Here is an 18720-nt window from a genome sequence, read left to right as displayed (position 1 = left end):
TACCACGAGCCCCTTCACCAAAGAACTGGGTGGTGTTCACACCGGTCAGAACGGCCATCATCAAAAAGTCCACAAACGATAAATGCTGGAGAGGGTGTGAAGAAAAGGGAGACCTCCTACACTGCTGGTGGGAATGTAAATTGGTACAACCACTATGGAGAACAGTATGGAGGGTCCTTAAAAAACTAAAAATAGAGCTACCATATGATCCAGCAATCCCACTCCTGGGCATATATCTGGAGAAAACCATAATCTGAAAAGATACATGCACCCCAGTGTTCACAACAGCACTATTTACAATAGCCAAGACATGGAAGCAACCTAAATGTCCACCAACAGATGAATGGATAAAGAAGATGTGGTACATATATACAATGGAATATTACTCAGCCATAAAAAGGAATGAAATTGAGTCATTTGTAGTGAGGTGGCTGGACCCAGAGTCTGTCATACAGAGTGAAGTTAAGTCAGAAAGAGAAAAACAAATACCATATGTTAACACATACATATGGAATCTAGAAAAATGGTACTGATAAACCTAGTGGCAGGGCAGGAATAGAGAATGGACTTGAGGACACGGTGGGGAAGGGGAGGCTGGGAAGAAGTGAGAGAGTAGCACTGACATATATACACTACCATGTGTAAAACAGATAGCTAGTGGGAAGCTGCTGCATAGCACAGGGAGATCAGCTCGGTGCTTTGTGACCACCTAGAGGGGTGGTATGGGGAGGGTGGGAGAGAGGCTCAAGAGGGAGGGAGTATATGTATACATATACCTGATTCACTTTGTTGTACAGCAGAAACTAACATAACATTGGAAAGCAATTATAATCCAATAAAGATGTAAAAATAGAGATAATTAAAAAAAAAAGATGTGGTACATATATACAATGGACTATTACTCAGCCATAAAAAAGAATGAAATAATGCCATTTGCAGCAACATGGATGGACTTAGAGAGTATCATACTAAGTGAAGTAAGTCAGACAAAGACAAATATATGACATCACTCATACGTGGAATCTCATTTTAAAAAGTGATACAAATGAACTTATTTACAAAACAGAAACAGACTTACAGATATTGAAAACAAACTTATGGTTACCAAAGGGGAAACGGGGGGTGGGGGAGGGATAAATCAGGAGCTTGAAATGAACATACACACACTACTATATATAGGATAGATAACCAACAAGGACCTACTGTATAGCACAGGGAACTCTACTCAATATTCTGTGATAACCTATATGAGAAAAGAATCTAAAAAAGAATGAATGTATGTATATGTATAACTGAATCACTTTGCTGTACACCTGAAACTAACACAACACTGTAAGTCTACTATACTTCAATAAAATTTTTAAAAAAATAAAAATAAAATACAAGACTCCTTCCTTCAAAAAAAAGAAAAGAACAGAGTGGTGTGGACCATTTTCTGAAAGTTCTCACACACTCCCCTTCGCCCACCAAGGCTCTGTCACAGGCCAGGTGAGGAGCCCTGGTGTTTTTCCATCACAATTTCTTGGCCTCAGACTCAACATGGCCTCAGATTACATCACTTTTCTACTTTCTTTGCTTCTTTGTGTTCTGTTGGCCAACACTTGCCTAAGTTGCTGAGGGAAGTGTAGTTGAGTCAGGAAAAAAAAATCTAGGGTCTGTGGGACAGAAATTCAAGCTTAATTGTTGTAGAGCAGTGGCTTTCCAAGTGTCCTGGTACATCAGCATTACTTATGCAGCAGTTCTCAAATGGAAATGTGTTCAAATTGCTGAGGGACCTGTGGTTAAAGTCACCTGTTAAACATGAAGCCATCCGCACCCTGTCTATTTAGTGAGTCTGGGGTGGGACCAAGGACCCTGCATTTTTGAACAAGTGCCCAGGATGCAGGCAGCCTGCGGACCACACTGTGAGAAATGCCTCCTAAGGAGCTGGTTAACGATCTCGGTGTCTGGGTGTGGCCACCCACCTACCGATTCAGAACCTGCAGCTCTATGTGTGTCCTTCTCCACAGAGGAATCCAGCACACAGCTGGGGCTCCGCTGCCACAGAAAGCATTTCATTCAGAAAAAAGCAGCCAGACTTTCATTTTTGAGGTCTCTTTGTCCAGGGGCACCCATCACCCGCTGAAAATCAAGGTACAACAGCTGTCGGCACAGAAACCCTGGAGAAAAAGTCCCATGTGCCCCAGCAGTTGAGATCCTTAACAAAAATGACTACAGAAATGGAAAGCATGATTGTGATCATTTCACAGAGCTCTTCTGTCTTTTCCTGGGTCTCGTGGGAATTCCCAAGGTAAAAGTGGCCACCTGGAGCCACCCACCTGGCTGGGAGACTGGCCACTCCATGGTATTCAGGAGCAAGGGAGGCAGTGGCGGTAGCTGTATCTGTCCATCACCCAGAGTCAGCGAGGCTGGCGCTCATCCTGAACAGCTGCACATCAGCACCTGATGGGCTGGCTCTGCGGTGTCAGGTGTCAGGTGCCAGGTTGCTGCAACTGCCCTGGAGAGCGCGCTCTGTCGGAGGGGCTAACTGCACCTGGTGGGAACGATGTAACCTGCAGGAATGCCAGATTCCCCTGCATGCAGACAAGTCCACTGGGGAAAGTCAGCAGCCTCAGCACTGAATTATGGCCGATTCAACTGCAGAATCTGTGGTCAGACTTGCCTGTTAGGTGGGATGCTTCTCAAGGGGACCAGACGGCTTCATTTGGAGTCTATGATAAAGCTGCGGTTTCATTCAAATGAATGTAACCCTCATCTGCCAGTCAAAGACAAGTGGAATCATGGGTCATTCTTAAGCTTAAGCTCCTGTCCTGATCTCCCACCTCCAGCGGGTATCACTGGGGATGCTTAAGCCACTGCTCTCTCTCATTCATTCAACAAACATTTACCAAGCGCCTACAATGATAATCTAACTCACACTGTCTGAGTGATCGCCCTGGGCTAGGCACTGGGGCTAGAGCTGGCATGGGCGTCTTATGCAATTCTCGCTAAACTATATGAGCGAGGGACTCCATTTTACAGATGAGGACACTGGGGCAAAGAGGCAAAGCAGGTTGCCTAAGGTGCCACAACCAATTAGAGATACAGCAGGCTGCCGGACGGTCAGCCCTTCCTGTGTGCCGGGCTGAGCTGAGGCAATGTCCTCTTCCTGCCTTTCGGTGGATTCACTGATCTGTTCACTCTACAATCAAACCTTTATTCTTTCTATGCACTCTGCCCCTCAGCCTATCCACCCTGCCCCCTCTGGCACTGGCCCTTCTTCCTATCTAACAGCCCTCCTAGGTAGCTTCTCCTGGCTCCTCCTGATACCTTGTCACCACTCTCTCGATCTTCCCTCCACCCTGCGGCTCGCCCACTGGTTGGCCTCTTGAGCCCCGGTGCTGCTCAGAGTTCTCTGACACTCAGCTCCACACCTTTCTCCCAGGAAGACACCCCTGACCCACCCCCTCCCCACATGCACAACTCCACAGTGTGATCTCACTGCATACTGAGGATGCCTTTATCCCAGTGTGACATCCCATATTATGACAGGAGGCATTTCTATTTGTCAGAATCCCCTATTAAAATGGCTTCGTGACGTTGTACTGGTGCCCATCCCCGTACATGGCACATGATGGGTTCCCAATAAATGTCTGTCAAACTGACCAGAACTGACTCACATGCCTTATGCATCAGGGTATAGGCAATAAAAAAAAAGCAGGCCTGATATCTTAACACAAGAAGATAGACGTAACCTCACGATTATCACTTCATGCTCAGAAGAGAGAAAAACAGGACAGAAATATAGTAACAAAACTACACAGGAAAGGCACACAGGTTAAATACATGACTCAGGAATCTGACCACCTGGGTTTGAGTCCCAGCTCCTCCACTTGGTAACTATGTGATCTGGAACCACTGATTTCACCTCTCTGACACTGTGTTCCATCTGTACATGGGACTAACATCTTGCAGGGTTGTGGGAGGATTAAATGAGATAATCCATGTGAAGCCTCTAAAGGAGCACATTGTTAATGTTTGGTGAATGTTATATTTATTTTTTGTTCATAATATATGGATTTGATAGTAAGAGTGAGGGAGGAAACTAGGAAGAAATGAGATAGTATTTTGAGACTATGGTACAAACCCCCAAGTTAGAAAAAAAATACAGGTGAGAATTGGCCAACCAGAGGCCCAGACTTTCAAGTTTGTAATTAGCTGCCATATCTAAAAATTAAGAAACTTCACGTTAAGAAAAAAATCCAGAGTTCTGACTTCTCTTGAGAAGCAGGAAGAGTTGGCAGCTCTGGGCTTCTACTTCCCCATGGTGATAACTGTCCGGATTTGTGTAATAACTGCTCGTTTATTATGAGCAAACACCAGCTCTCTACCTCCCCCAGCACCCCCCCTCCCCACGCCCTACTGCTTCTTACCTGGCCCACTTCACAAAATAGGCATTTGAGTTTGTGACCCCTGTCATAGGTGATGCCTTCTCAATAACAGTTTATTCTTATGCACGGTTCTCCTTTGCCCAAGAATCTAGTATATCTCCCTAGTACTTCCATCGTCAAACTCAAACCTTAACTGTCACCTCCTCAATCTGGGGACCCATCCAGCCTCACTTCCCATGACTCCCCATCACACCCCAGCTCCTCCTGGTACTGGGCTGGCACGGGCCCTCCCTCCCTTCTGCTCACCCGAAGCCCCTGCCAAAGCTTAGCTCAGGTCCAGCCACACCCCGCCCCAAGCTTCTCCCATGCTCTGCATCCTGGAGTGCTCTCCCTCCCCCAGGCTTGCACAGCGCTTGGGGCAAGAGCAACCACGATCCCAGTGCAGTCAGGGGTTCTCGGGATTTACCCCACGTGGAAATCTGCCCTTGTCCACTTGGTTATCTCCTTTCCCCCTGCCCCTTGGGGTCCCCATCCCTGATGGACCTATCCCTGGACTTTTGGGATTTAAAACAAAACCAGAATGGAATGGGAGAAATAGGACAAGAGATGTGTGAGGCTGGGGGAAAAGGAAGAGAAAACCACGGCAACCCTAGGGCAGGCAGTTGAGCAGGAAGGAGAGAAGGACGGGCTGCAGCAGCAGCGGGAGAGAATGGAAGGCCAAGGACAGAAAAGGGAACTTGGCAGGTGTGTGCTTCCACGCTGCCTCCCCCTGTAGCCAGAAATACAGCCTTTGGGCCCCTCTCCGTCTTTGGTTCCCAGTGGCAATCCCATCTCCTACAGGAGAGTGGAAGCTCCGTGAGGGCGGAAACCCTACTTAACGCTCTTTTATATCCCTCAGAGCCCAGGTATTCCACAGGTTCATGCAGAGTGACTGACCTCAGTATCCTCAGGTGTTCTCAGGTAAGTGACCTGAAGAAGACGTTGGGCATCAAGAAGGTGGGCTCCTAGATTTCACCTCCTGGCAGAAGTGTGATGAGATCAGATAGCAACGTGGTTTTGCGTCCCAGCCAGTAACGAGGGAGATGCTCCAGACTAGACAGCAGCGGTGCTCAAGCTACAGCCTGCAGCGCAATCACCTGGAGGGAGGGGGTGGAGCCACTTATTAAAAGAGATCACTGCCCCGCCTCCAGAGCGTCTGATGCAGCTGGTCTGGGATGGAGCCAAGAATCTGCTTTTCTAACTACTTCCCAGGTGATGCTGATGCTGCTGGACCCGGGATCACCCTTTGAGAAACCCAGCTCTAGAGTGCAGGGCTGAGGTCTAACCGAAGCCACATCACTCAGCTACTTTATAGAAGAAAAGTAACTGTTCCCTCCCCCCGCCCTTCACTGCCTAGCAGGTCCCTCAACCTTCTGCTTCAACGCCTTCACCTGGACCATGGATGCCCATGGCAGTGTGGAGGGCGCCCCCATGTGGCACAAATGGAAAATTACCTGAACTGTAACCTTCTCGCTCTTACCCTTAATAAAGATTACTGAACAAATTTAGTTTTACCTGCTGGACAAAAGATCCTGGGGAACGTGAGATGTTCATCATTCACTAGATCTGGTCCACGTGTAGAGGAGGGGCCAAGGGTCCATTAAGGCGGGTGATGGGTCGAATACTTGGCCCAAAGTTGCCTGGGGACAGCAGAAATGATTTATTCTCACGGCTTTGGGATTTTATAGGGTGGAAAGTATTTTAGGAGAATAGTCCAAACCGAATTACTCACTAAATTCTCTGTTGGAGAAGACGCCTTTGTAACAGACGTTAGAACTGAACAATCTCAAAGCCCTGCAAACACTATACGACTAAGAAGGAACCTTAGGATGACTATGAACCATTTCCCCTCTGACTTTCCTGAAATTAGAAAGCTGGCATTATCAACTGTGATCTAGTGTAAAAACACTCTGGCACCCAGCTCGGTTACCAACTGATTCGTCGCAAGCACGCAGCTTCTCGGCTTTTCGCAGGCGTTACAACATCCTTATAGGCTTTGCTGCCACCTGCTGCTCGGGCCTGGGATGTGCAGGAGATGGTAACCAGGAAACTGTCAGCTGAGCAGGCTTCTCAGACTTTACAGTACATTAGAATCAGCTGGAGGGCTTGTTAAACCATAGATTTTTGGGCTCCACCTCCAGAGATTCTGATTCAGCTGGACTAGGATGGAGCCTGAGAATCTGCATTTCTAATAACTCCCTGGGCGATACTGATGCTGTTGGTTTGGGGCCATGCACCTGGATGGCATTTGTAGTTTTTATGTCACACATGTTCTGGACCTTGACCATTAATCAGTGTAAGTTGCAAATAACCAAGAGCCTCTAATTCAGGGTTTCTCACCTTGGGCACTATTGATATTTTGACGTGATAATTTGGTGCGTGTGTGTTTTTTGGGGGTGGGGTTTATTCTGTATGTTGTAGGATGTTTAGCAGTATCCCTGGCCTCTACCCACTAGACAGCCAGTAGCAGCCCTCTCAGGCATCACCAGACGTGACGTCGCCAGTTGAGAACCGCTGCTCTAAAAGGTGGGCAGATTTTCCTCTCTCATTTGGTAGACTGTGATGGCATCCTCTAGTATTGTCTTAAATACGTAATGCTACTGACCTATAGGAAACTTCCAGCTCTATGGGTTTAACTAACAACAGAAAAAAATAGCTTACATTTGTTGACTACCTACTCTGGACAAGGCACACTGTTAATGCTTTTTAATTACCCCCTTTAATTCCTACAACCACTCTTTTACTGATGAACAAACTGAAGCTTCCATGGGTTAAATAACTTGTCCAAGGTCATGGTTTATACCAGCTGGATCTGGGTGGAGCAAGGGGAGTCTGGAGCTGAACCAACTACAAGAGTCCAGTAAAAATATAAAGCGAGTCACAAATACGAGCCACGTGTGTAATTTTACATTTTCTGGAAGCCACATTAAAATAGTATAAACAGTCAAATTAATTTTCATATCTTCTATTTCACCCAACATTTACATCTAAACCGTTATTTTAACATGCAACTAATATTTTTTACATTGTTGATATATTTCACATTGTTTTTTTTTTACTCAGCCTTTGAAAGCTGTGCGTCTTTTACACTCACAGCACCTCTCAGTGTCCACCAGCCACAGGTCAGGTACTGGAGAGCCACACATGCTCCCAGCTGCCACACAGCACCACACCGGACTAGACCCTCCACCGCAATCCAGCCACCCTCCAGCCTCCATGCGTGGAACAGCATGTGTCAGTGTTACCTCAATGTCCTTCAATTTCTGCCTACAATTCAGCTATTTTATCAGATCGCTATACCTATTCATGGACCCTGCAATCCGTTCTTGGAATCTCTCTACTTATTTTAAAATGAGGGCTACAGTTTTGTGAAATTTATCAAACAGTAGATTCCTCATCTGGTGGCCAGACTGTTGACTATCATCTAATTTTAGTTCCAATAGCTTTTCCAGTGGCTGTTTTCCCACAGTCTGTGTTTGTTCTTGCATCATAGAGATCATTCATCTTATCTGACGCTAATCACCGAGGCACACGTTTAATCACACTCTCGAGTCTTTTGGTTTATCTCCCAACATCTAGGAATGTTCACCCTCATTCAGGGACTCTGCCTTTCAGTAGCCTCTAGACGATGTTTCTTCCTGCAGTTCTCATGCAGTCTTTAGTAAATGTTTCTGATCTCTTAGGAAACCATTTATTCTCTAGAGAATTTTGCAATTAAACCCCTTAGTCTTAGCACATTTGTTCGTTCAAATTTTACAGGTATGAAAAGCAAGACAGACTTAAGTACTAAGGTCAACTTACACCAATTAAAAAGGAGTAATAAGAGCTCATCCTTACGAAATGCTTTCTATAAGCCATGCGCTGTGCTCAGCACTCGACACACATTTTCTTTTTTTTTTTAATTAATTAATTTATTTATTTTTGGCTGCGTTGGGTCTTTGTTGCTGCATGCCGGCTTTCTTTAGTTGCGGTGAGTGGGGGCTACTCTTCGTTGCGGTGCGCAGGCTTCTCACTGCGGTGGCCTCACTTGTTGTGGAGCACAGGCTCTAGGCGCGTAGGCTCAGTAGTTGTGGCACATGGGCTCAATAGTTGTGGCTCACGGGCTCTAGAGCACAGGCTCAGTAGTTGCAGCACACAGGCTTAGTTGCTCCGTCGACACACATTTTCTTATTTATTTTTCCTAATAGTCCTACCAGGTAGGTGCAACTACAATTGCATCTCGAGGTGAGGAGAGGAGGCACAGCATTTAAGAAACTTGTCCAAGGTCTCCCAGCTAGCAACTAGCAGAACGGGGAGTCGTATCAAAGTCTGTTTAATGATAGAGGTGATTGCCTCATCTCTACACTCCACTGTCTGAAAAGTGATTTGCAAATATTGCTTTTATTCCTGAGTTTGTAAGGGTGTGGTTCTGGATTACATCTCCTTCTCTTGATGGGGAAGATAAATAAATAAGTAATAGCAGCATTATTGACAATGGCCAAGATATGGAAGCAACCTAAGTGTCCATCAACAGATGAATGGATAAAGAAGATGTGGTTTATATATACAAGTTAATATTACTAAGCTACAAAAAATTGGAGGGCATTATGCTAAGTGAAATAAGTCAGACAGAGAAAGACAAATACTGTATGATATCACTTATATGTGGAATCTAAAAAATACAACAAACTAGTGAGTATAACAAGAAAGAAGCAGACTCACAGATACAGAGAACAAACTACTGGCTACCAGTGGAAAGGGTGGGGAGGGGCATTGTAGGGGTGGGGAAGTAAGACAGACTCAAGGATGTATTGTACAACACGGGGAATATAGCCAATATTTTGTAATAACTGTAAATGGAGTGTAACCTTTAAAAACTGTGTAAAAATAAAAATTAAAAAATTAATGAAATATAAAATTCTTGGTGTTCTAGGGACTGCCTCTGAAGCAAGATGCCAGGACCGCTCAGGATGCAGGGCTCTTGCCTTGAACAGGGGGCTGAGACTCGGGTCTGTCAGGAGCTCAAATCAGGAGGCTCAGCAAGGTCATATCGGAACCCAGAGCCAGGAGAGCATGGGCGCCAGAGTGTGATGGGTTTAGGAGTCAGTGGGGGTAGGGATGTGGATGTGGAAGTGAGGAGGGAAGACAGTTCTCCAGGAGGAAGAGAGGGAGAGAGGGTGGGAGAAGAAGTGTGATAGGGCTCAGGGTCGGGGGTGGGGGGAGGGAGGTTATGATTTGCTTTGCAGTTTTGTTTCATTACACTTGAGCATGTTGCAATGCTGATGGTGGGGAAATTAAGAGTTAAAGATACAGGAGATCTTGGGGGGGTGGTGGATGTGAATCAGCAAGGACCCTAAAGAATCAGGACAAGGCAGGTGTTTGAAGCCCATGCGTGGGACACATGTTTGCTGGTTTGATATCAAAGCCTTCTTGCATCTGCATCACCCCATCACTTCCCACTGTCACTGTCTGCCAATCAACCACTGTCAAGATTCCCATGGCCGAGTAGCTTAAGAAGTGTTTATAGTCAGAAACATTTTCCTTCCACTGGACATAAGTTCCTATCCCTGTCAGTGAGGAAAGCACGCAACACACGATACCAGAACACATATCCCCAGGCAGCCCCATATGCACGTGACATAGTTTGATGCAAGAGCACCAAATCTGTCTCCGCCTAAAACAGCTCTCAAGGGGTCAGCCTCAGATCCCCGAAATATTGCACCATTTGGATTACCTTCCTTAAAAATCCTGTTAAAATACAAATGGCTCAAAACAAGCAGGATAAGAGCACCCACATTCACTGCAGTATAATTCACAATGGCCGAAAGGTAGAAGCAACACAAGTGTCCATCAATGGAGGAATGGATAAACAAAAGGTGGTATGTATGTTCATACAATGGAATAGTATTCAGCCCTTTTTAAAAAGGAAGGACATTCTGATACATGCTACAACATGGATGAACCTTGAGGACATTATACTCCGTGAAATAAGCCAGTCACAAAACAATAAATACAGTATGATTCCATCGATATGTGCTATCTAGAGTAGTCAAATCCATAGAGACAGAAAGTAGAATGGTGGTTGCCAGGGGCTGGGGGGAGGGGGAAATGTGGAGTTGCTGTCTGCTGGGTAAGGAGTTTATTTTGGGAAGATGAAAAGAGTTCTGGAGATGGATGGCAGTGATGGCTGCTCAACAATGAGAATGTACTTAAAGCCACTGAGCTGTACACTTAAAAATGGTTAAGATGGTAGCTTTATGTCATGTGTATCTTACCACAATTAAAAGAACTAATTTAAAAACCTAGCTCATTTAAAAGGGGCCACTTGATCCCTTGTTCTCATTTATTATTAGATTGGCTCAGCTTTGCTCCTCGGTAAAGGAAACTCAGCAGAGAGCAGGACATTTGAGGAGCTGGGATCTGGAAGAGCTGGTGAGAGGCAACAGTCCCTGTGGCTAGTAATTCCCTGGACTATGGGATGTGCTTTGAGAAAGGGCAGGTCTTGAGTCCCATCCTGACCTGAGAGGGACAGCCCTGTGGGGTCCTCAGTAGCAGGAGGAGAATATGAGCCCCAGACACCTTGGGTAGCTGCTTGCGGGAGGGGAAGGGAGACAGCAGCCTCTGTGGACTTGCCAAATGGCAAGTGGCCTCCCTCTGGGGGAGTAATACTACTACACAGTTATTAGTACTATTCAGGCTCCTGTGAGTCAGCAACACTGGCTTATTTAGAAAACTCACAAGCCGGTGTAAGTGAGCCCTGACACTGTGTGTCAAAGTCAAGTGTGGGTGTGAGAGTGGTGGACCCACACCCATGACCCATGACCCTCTCAGTCTAGTGCTTTCTTTAATTCGGCCAGCACCTCCTCCACCATCAGACCCTGGGAAAGGAAGCCACTTGGCCACAGAAAGCAGCATCAGAACCCTCATCAATGAGAGAGACAGAATTGTTACACTAATATGGAAACACTAAAGGAAGGAATAAATTTCATTTCCATGCATCTCTAGCTTGAGTTCCAAGCTCAACAGATGCTATTTTTATCAAATACTTTGTATTCTGTGACATGCTTTGCCAACTTTCTATTTTTAGACACATCAGAAAAAGCCCACGTTTGATTTCTCTTCCTCCTGGCTTCTCCCTCCCCATTTGTGGGAGGGGTCGTGGTTTGGGTGGGACCCTGTCCTTTCAGTAGAAGGTAAGTGACAAGGAGATGGCAGTCATCTGAAAACTCACCCTGGTGCCAAAGCATCCTGATATGGGCTCTGCCTCCTTTGCAAAATGACATCTTGTCCTGACTTCACCCCATCCCAGATGGCATAGCTGATGGGACAGGAAAACACACATATTTTAGAATATTTACAGCATCGTTTCTCCCTGTCCCCACTTCCTGTGAAGGAGGATTTAGCTTTGGCCCACTAAGTTTTGGAGCCTTTCTTGTGCAGAAGGTAGGAAACTATGGGAAGGGATTCTGAACTGTGTGGTGCTGTGACTCAGATGACTTGATGGGTTCACCGAAGCAAAGGCAGAGAATCACCTAATGGAAAAAGCAGAACAGATCAGAAGGTGAGAAGGGGGGACAAGAGAGATAAGAGCCAGGGATGGGCTGAATTGGGAGGAATTAAAGAGATGAATTCTTAGAGTCTGGAGTAGCTGCTGAGCTGCCATGAGGAGGATTTGGGAGAGAGATGGGAGAAGGCTTTTCAGAAATGTTGTTGGTGTTATGACTGGAATCCATCCTCCCCCTTGGCATTTTTAAGAGATTTCCGTAGAGACATAAAGTGGTTTTAAAGTTATTTGTATGAGGGCCTGGTGTTTATTCAAGGCAGCCTGGACCGCTGGAGGCTAGCATTTACTGGTAAAGGAGAGCCACCCTTCACCCTACTTCTCCCATCAACACAGACTGTAGTCCAGCTATTTCAAACTGGTATCCAGTGGGCTCGGTTTGGACCCCAGATGGATTTTGTTTGGCTCATTGAGAGTTAATTTTTTTTAACCACCATTGAAAATTGGGATTTCACATTTAAAAAGCCCACATTTCCTACTTCTCTTGAAAAAATTGGAAAATCTGGCAACATGAGACTTTCATCCCCATAAGGCAAAAGTAAGCACATGCTTTCTGGTTGACCCCAGTGCCCACCACTCACATAAGGTGTGCACGTGCACAAACACCTGGACAACTTCCTACATTTATATTTCTTACCATCTGGTAACGGCAGACTAGATCATTGGGGTCTGCTTTCCTGCTGGGGACAATTAGAAAGGCTGGACAAAAGAAGGATAAAATCAGCCTGAAGGCACCAAAAACTTAATAAGATCATGAAGAATTGCCAAACCAAGTTCTGGGAAAAGATGGCCATTCAGGGAGACAAGCCCAACAACTGGGGGCTCTTTCCCCCTTGGGATATTTGCTGCCTCAGGAAGAGACGACTAAGAAGCTGAGAGGTTAAGCAGCACCTAGGCAGCTCTGCATGTCTAAGGGGACACAAGTTGGGATCCAGTGCCCACCAAAGGAGCCGGGGCACTGTAACTCCCCATTTTAGACAAAGACCTTGAAGGATTGCACCTTAAGACTAGGTGAACTGAAAATAACCAGATTTTGCAGAGTCCCAACCCAGCTTCCAATGAGCTTAATTCTTCAAACTGGATTAAGGCCAGATTGGCCAGACCAGACTGCTAGTATCTCCAGGTGCCTAGCAGAAGCAAACGTAAGTACAGTAAGTCCTCTACATACGAACCTTCAAGTTGCAAATTTTCAAAGATGCGAACGTGCGTTCCAGTGTCCAATCACCTAACTTCTGTTTGAGGAAGCACTGTTAGTTTTTGAGGCACAGGACGTGAACATAGAACGGTACACAAAGGTTGCAGCAGCCGTTCAGAATGCAATCCAGTGCTACTGTGTCATCTACGATGACAAAAAAAAGAGCTACTACCCAGACATCACTGGATCAATTTTTAAAGAGGGTAGATAGAACTGAATCCAGCAAGGAACCAGAACCTGTGCCATCAACATCAGACGTGAGTGAAATTGCAGCTTGCCCTCCGTCTCCTATTGCTGATGATCCTTCAGCTCTGCCATCTCCCACCTCCTCTCCCTCCTCCAGTCAGTAACTCTTCTTGCCTGTTCAGTCGATGCCAGACCCTGTATGCCAGCTGTTGTACTGTACTACTGTACTTTTCAAGGTACTATACTATAAGATTAAAAATGTTTATTTTTTGTGTTTGTTATATATTATTTGTGTGAAAAGTATTACAAACCTATTACAATACAGTACTATATAGCCGATTGTGTTAGTTGGGTACCTAGGCTAACTTTGCTGCACTTACAAACAAATTGGACTTACGAACGCACTCTCAGAACGGAACTTGTTCATATGTAGGGGACTTACCGTACTCTCTGGAGGAAGATAACACCATAATGTCTCACTTTACTTCTACTAACAATTTTTCACATACAATTCAGTCTGAAGGTACCCAGACACATGAGGAAACAAGACAACATGAGTGAGATCCAACAGAAACAACTACAATAGAAACAATCCCAGAGAATTCCACTTGTGGAATTATTGGACACAGACTTTGTGCAAAGGAGATAAAAGATGAGATTTAAAAATATGGCAGAGAACTGGAAGCTTAAAAAAAAGGGACAATAATGATTTGAAAAATAACCAAACAGTAATTTAGAGTTGAAAATATAATAACAAAAGTAAAGAGCTGAGTGGATGGGTTTAAAGCAGATTAGACACAGTCAAAGGGAGAAGTGATGAACTGGGAAGTCAGAAGAAAACATCAGGATGAAACATGGAGAGACACAAGGATGGAAAATACAGTGGAGGGAATAAGAGACATGGAAGATTGAGTGAAGATTGAAGTTCTAGAAGGAGATGAGAGAGAGAATAGGGCAGTAGCAATAATTTGAAGAGAAAATATTTGAGAAATTGCCAAAATTGACTAAAAACAAGCCACAGATTCCAGAATCCCTGGGAACCCCAAGCAGGATAAATAAAAACTACACCTAGGTACATCATAGTAAAATATATGAAATCCAAAGACAAAGAGAAGAAAAAAATGTTAAAAGCAGCTATCATTACTTGAAAAAAGGAATAGTAAGTTAGCTTACTTCTTGACAGAAACAATGGAAGCTAGAAATTAGTAGAATTTAAATATCTTTCAAGTGCTGAAAGAAAAGAAGTGCCAACCTAGAATTCCATGCCCAGTGAAAAGAGCCTCTAATAACAAAGGTTAAATTAAGACATTTTCAGGATTCTTTACCAGCAGCAGATACTAAAGCATGTTCTTTAAGGGAAAGGAAGATGATTTAATATGATAGATTACAGGTGCAGGAAAAAACGAAGAACAATGCAGAGATTAATTTGAGGAAATCCAAATGAAGTAGACTGTACAAAACAACATGGCAATGTCCACTGGGGATTTAAAAAGTTAAAATATATAACAAGTACGCATAAGTAAGGAGGGAGGGGTAAATGGAACTAAAATGTTCTAAGGTCCTTGTATTACTATGGAAGAAGATAAAGATGTTAATTAACATTAGACTGTGATAAATCAAAGATACATATTGTGATCTCTAGAATAACTTCTAAAAGAATAGTAAAAAAAAGTATATAACTTGCAATGTAAGAGAGGGTAAAACAGAATATTTAGCCACTCCAAAAGCAAAAAAGAAAGGAGGATAAAAAGAACATAGAGCATGTGACAAATGGAAACATTTAATAAGATGGTAGATTTGAATCCAAATACATCAGTAATTTCATTAAATGTAAATGAACAAAATACTTCAATTAGAAGTCAAAGAGTATTGAGCTGGATTTTAAAAATCTATATACTGTTTATAAGAAACACATCTAAAACATTAATTTTAAAATGTTGAAAATAAAGGGTAGACAAAACATAAATATTAAGCAAAATTATATTAATATTTATAGTATATATTAATATCAGACAAAACATATTTTCAGGCCAAAAGCATTACTATAGCTAAAGAAGGATACATCATAATGATAAAAATTTCAATTCACAAGGAAAATAGAGTGATTATAAAATTTGTATACATTTTATGATGTGGCTTCAAAACATATGAAGCTAAGATGGACAAAAATCACAAGAAATGACCAGATAAATAAGTAAGGATATAGATTGTTTGAATGTGATCAGTAAACTTGACTTTGTGGAGATATATACACATATATATATTATATATATATATATATATATGTGTATATATATGTGTGTGTGTGTGTGTATATATATATATATATATATATATATATATATATATATATGTATTTTGCACCCAGCAATTATAGAATTCAGGTTCCCCAAACATTTATGACCCTCACCTCCTCACCTTCCAAGCAAATAATAGGACTAAAATTCTCCACCTCATTTTATGTTGGGTGTGGCCATAAGACTCATTTTGGCCAATGAAGTGTGAGTAGGAGTAACTGCCAGGTGCTAGTGTAACAGGAAACACCTCTCCCCTTTCCTTCCTGTAAGCAGAGGGCTGGACCTCCCTCAGTCTGGGACCTCAGCTGAGGACGACATGGAGCAGACCTGCCCAGCCAACCTACACATGGACATGTCCATGTTGATGTATGAGAAATAGACCTTTGTTACTTTAAGTCACTAAAATTTGGAGATTATTTATAAACGTAGTATAACCTGGTCTATCCTGACTAATACAAGTAGAAAAAGAAAAGGACTGCTTTTCAGGCACAGAGGTGAGCCTGTCTTGAAAGAGTATGGTGTGACAAGTCCTGGTGAGTTCACTATGACTTAAGCTCTGGGGAGGGGGAGTGGGAACAGGGCTGTCGCAGGAAGAGCGGCTCCCAAGAAAAGCCCATGAAGACTGGCTGGAGGCAAGTTTTGAAGGACCCTGGGTTACTAATAAGGAATGGATACTGTCTTGGAAGTTTTTTGAATGTTCTCCAGAAGTTGGTGACTGGCTGAATATTGGTAGTAACTGAGAGGATGAACTGGGGAGAATCTAACTGTTACGAAAGGAGGGAATTAGGTGGGGGACTTTTCCCAATGAACATGTTACACATTTTTCCCCACTTCCTAGAGGTAGCCATTTTTAAGAATTTGGTGCGACTTTCCCCAGCAATTGCATGCACAAGCACACACACACATAAACCAATTTTAAAAACACAACTCAGATCAATCACATTTAACCTGCTATTCTGAAAATTTTTTCCAGTTAATATCTTCATGGTTATTTTCTGTGTCATCTCAAAGAAATCTGCCTCTTCCTTTTTTTATTGGCTGCTCAGTATACCATTGTATGGATGTACCAAATGATGTAGCTATTCCCCTGTGGACAGACATTTAGGTTGTTTTCACTCTTGCAATGTTGCAGCAACCATATTGTGAATCATATCCATAGATTTTTGTCTCTTTTTCTACAGACAGCAAGACCAGTTTTGCCACCATTTTAATGGTGAAACGTTTAGGCTGGGTAACAGGAACACACCCAGGTAGGCCATTTGAGATGACAGTTTTGGTTAGGGGGTGCCTGGTATGCCTCGATTATGCCCAGAATGGTGTCTTGAACATAGTGGGTACTCAATATGCACCTGTCGAATGAAAGAATGGATGAATAGGTCCACATCCACTGTAGACACTTGGACAAGGCCTGCACTGCCCTCATCTATAACAGGCTTTCTCAACCCCAATACTATTGACTTTAGGGCCAGCCTGGATACGTTGTTGTGGAGGGCGCTATCCTGAACACTGCAGCATGTTTAGCAGCAACCCTTGCACATACCCACTAGATGCCGTGAGCACAACCCCAGCTGCAGCAACCAAAAATGTCTCCAGAAATTGCCAAATGTTCCCTGGGGAAAATTTGGTGTCAGTGATTTTTTTAATATGGACTGTATTTGTGTAAGGGCAAAGGCCCTTTCTAAAAACAACTGACTCTGCAAAGGTTGATCCTATTCCCCAATCCTCCCACATTAAAATGGCCTTTCTTCCTGGGTTTTCACAGTCCTTTCATAGAGATTGCTGAATACCTTTTTCTGGCTTCAGACCTTATTCCTAACATCTCCACCATGAGTTAGGTCAATCCTTGTAACATACAATCTTCATTATACATTCTCTCATCACTGAATACCCCTCCTTGGAAGTACTTATCAAATGTGAATTTTTACATTTATTTGAGAAAGTACTAAATTAATCTGTTTCCCCTCACTCAATTCCCTAGAGGGACTCATAAGTAAGAATTTGGCATGTCACATGTCGGTTTTTGCTCACCATTTTTATATCTAGTGCCCAAAACAATGCCTGACAGATAGCAGATGCTCAATGGGTGTTGGCTGGATGGGTGGAAAGATGGAGGGATGGATGGATGGTTGGATAGATAAGAGCCTATTATCAGTCAACAAGGCCCACCCCTAGGCTGCAATAGTCTGTCTTCACCCATTTTTGCCCTAGTGCCTTCTAAAACAATTTTGAAAAATAATGTTACTTATACTCACATTTAAAAACTGACGTTAAATGTTCACCACTAAGTTCATATGGATTCAAGATAATAACTTCCAGCATATTGTAAATATTGGAATTAAAAAATTAAGCTGTGGGCTTCCCTGGTGGTGCAGTGGTTGAGAATCCGCCTGCCAACGCAGGGGACACGGGTTCGAGCCCTGGTCTGGGAGGATCCCACATGCCGCGGAGCAACTGAGCCCGTGAGCCACAATTACTGAGCCTGCGCGTCTGGAGCCTGTGCTCCGCAACAAGAGAGGCCGCGGTAGTGAGAGGCCCGCGCACCGCCATGAAGAGTGGCCCCTGCTTGCCGCAACTAGAGAAAGCCCTCGCACAGAAACAAAGACCCAACACAGCCAAAACTAAATAAATTAATGATAAAAAAAATTAAGCTGTGACAATATTCTTTAAATGTACCTATTAATCTGTTATTTTTATTTCTAATATTCTCTACAACTTTCACGGTACTCTCCCTCAAATTCAAGGGATGGAAGAGACAAAGTTGTTAAATTAAAAACTGCCTTAATTAGTTATTAAGGGAAGTTGAATTAAATTTTTAAAGGAAGCTTCCAGTTTGAGAACCTGGACCTGGAAATTTTTACATTCAGGGATATGGCTCCTTAGTAAGATTTTTGGAGTGAGGGGTATGCTTTCCAGTAAAGGTAGGATTATTATGAACACAGACATGTTCTCAGGCAAATCAGTTTTAGGAAAAGGTACCTAAAGAAACTGGGAACCTGGAAATTGTTTCTCTAAAAATAATCCCTGGTGTGCCCACTGGAAAGTCTTGAAGACCACCATCCTAGGGGTAATGCATGCTAGTGGCCAGCAGAGGGC

At 43.6% G+C, this 18720-nt stretch overlaps 1 long non-coding RNA gene across 1 annotated transcript in view; it reads right to left on the bottom strand.

Annotated features, from left to right (window-relative positions):
- The window catches only part of LOC132362601 (uncharacterized), a 354028-nt gene that overhangs the window by 31143 nt on the left and 304165 nt on the right, over nt 1-18720 (bottom strand). Inside the window, exons 8-9 of the long non-coding RNA XR_009502404.1 lie at nt 5925-6049; nt 5307-5506 (exon numbers count right to left, since the gene is read on the bottom strand). This is a non-coding gene — a long non-coding RNA (uncharacterized LOC132362601). The remainder of the gene's footprint in view (nt 1-5306; nt 5507-5924; nt 6050-18720) is intronic.

Source organism: Balaenoptera ricei, chromosome 3 (assembly GCF_028023285.1).
Source record: "Balaenoptera ricei isolate mBalRic1 chromosome 3, mBalRic1.hap2, whole genome shotgun sequence".
Classification (NCBI taxonomy): Eukaryota; Metazoa; Chordata; class Mammalia; order Artiodactyla; family Balaenopteridae; genus Balaenoptera; species Balaenoptera ricei.
The sequence above is the reverse complement of the archived record's forward strand: the minus strand, read 5'-3'. Positions and strand labels throughout refer to the sequence as shown.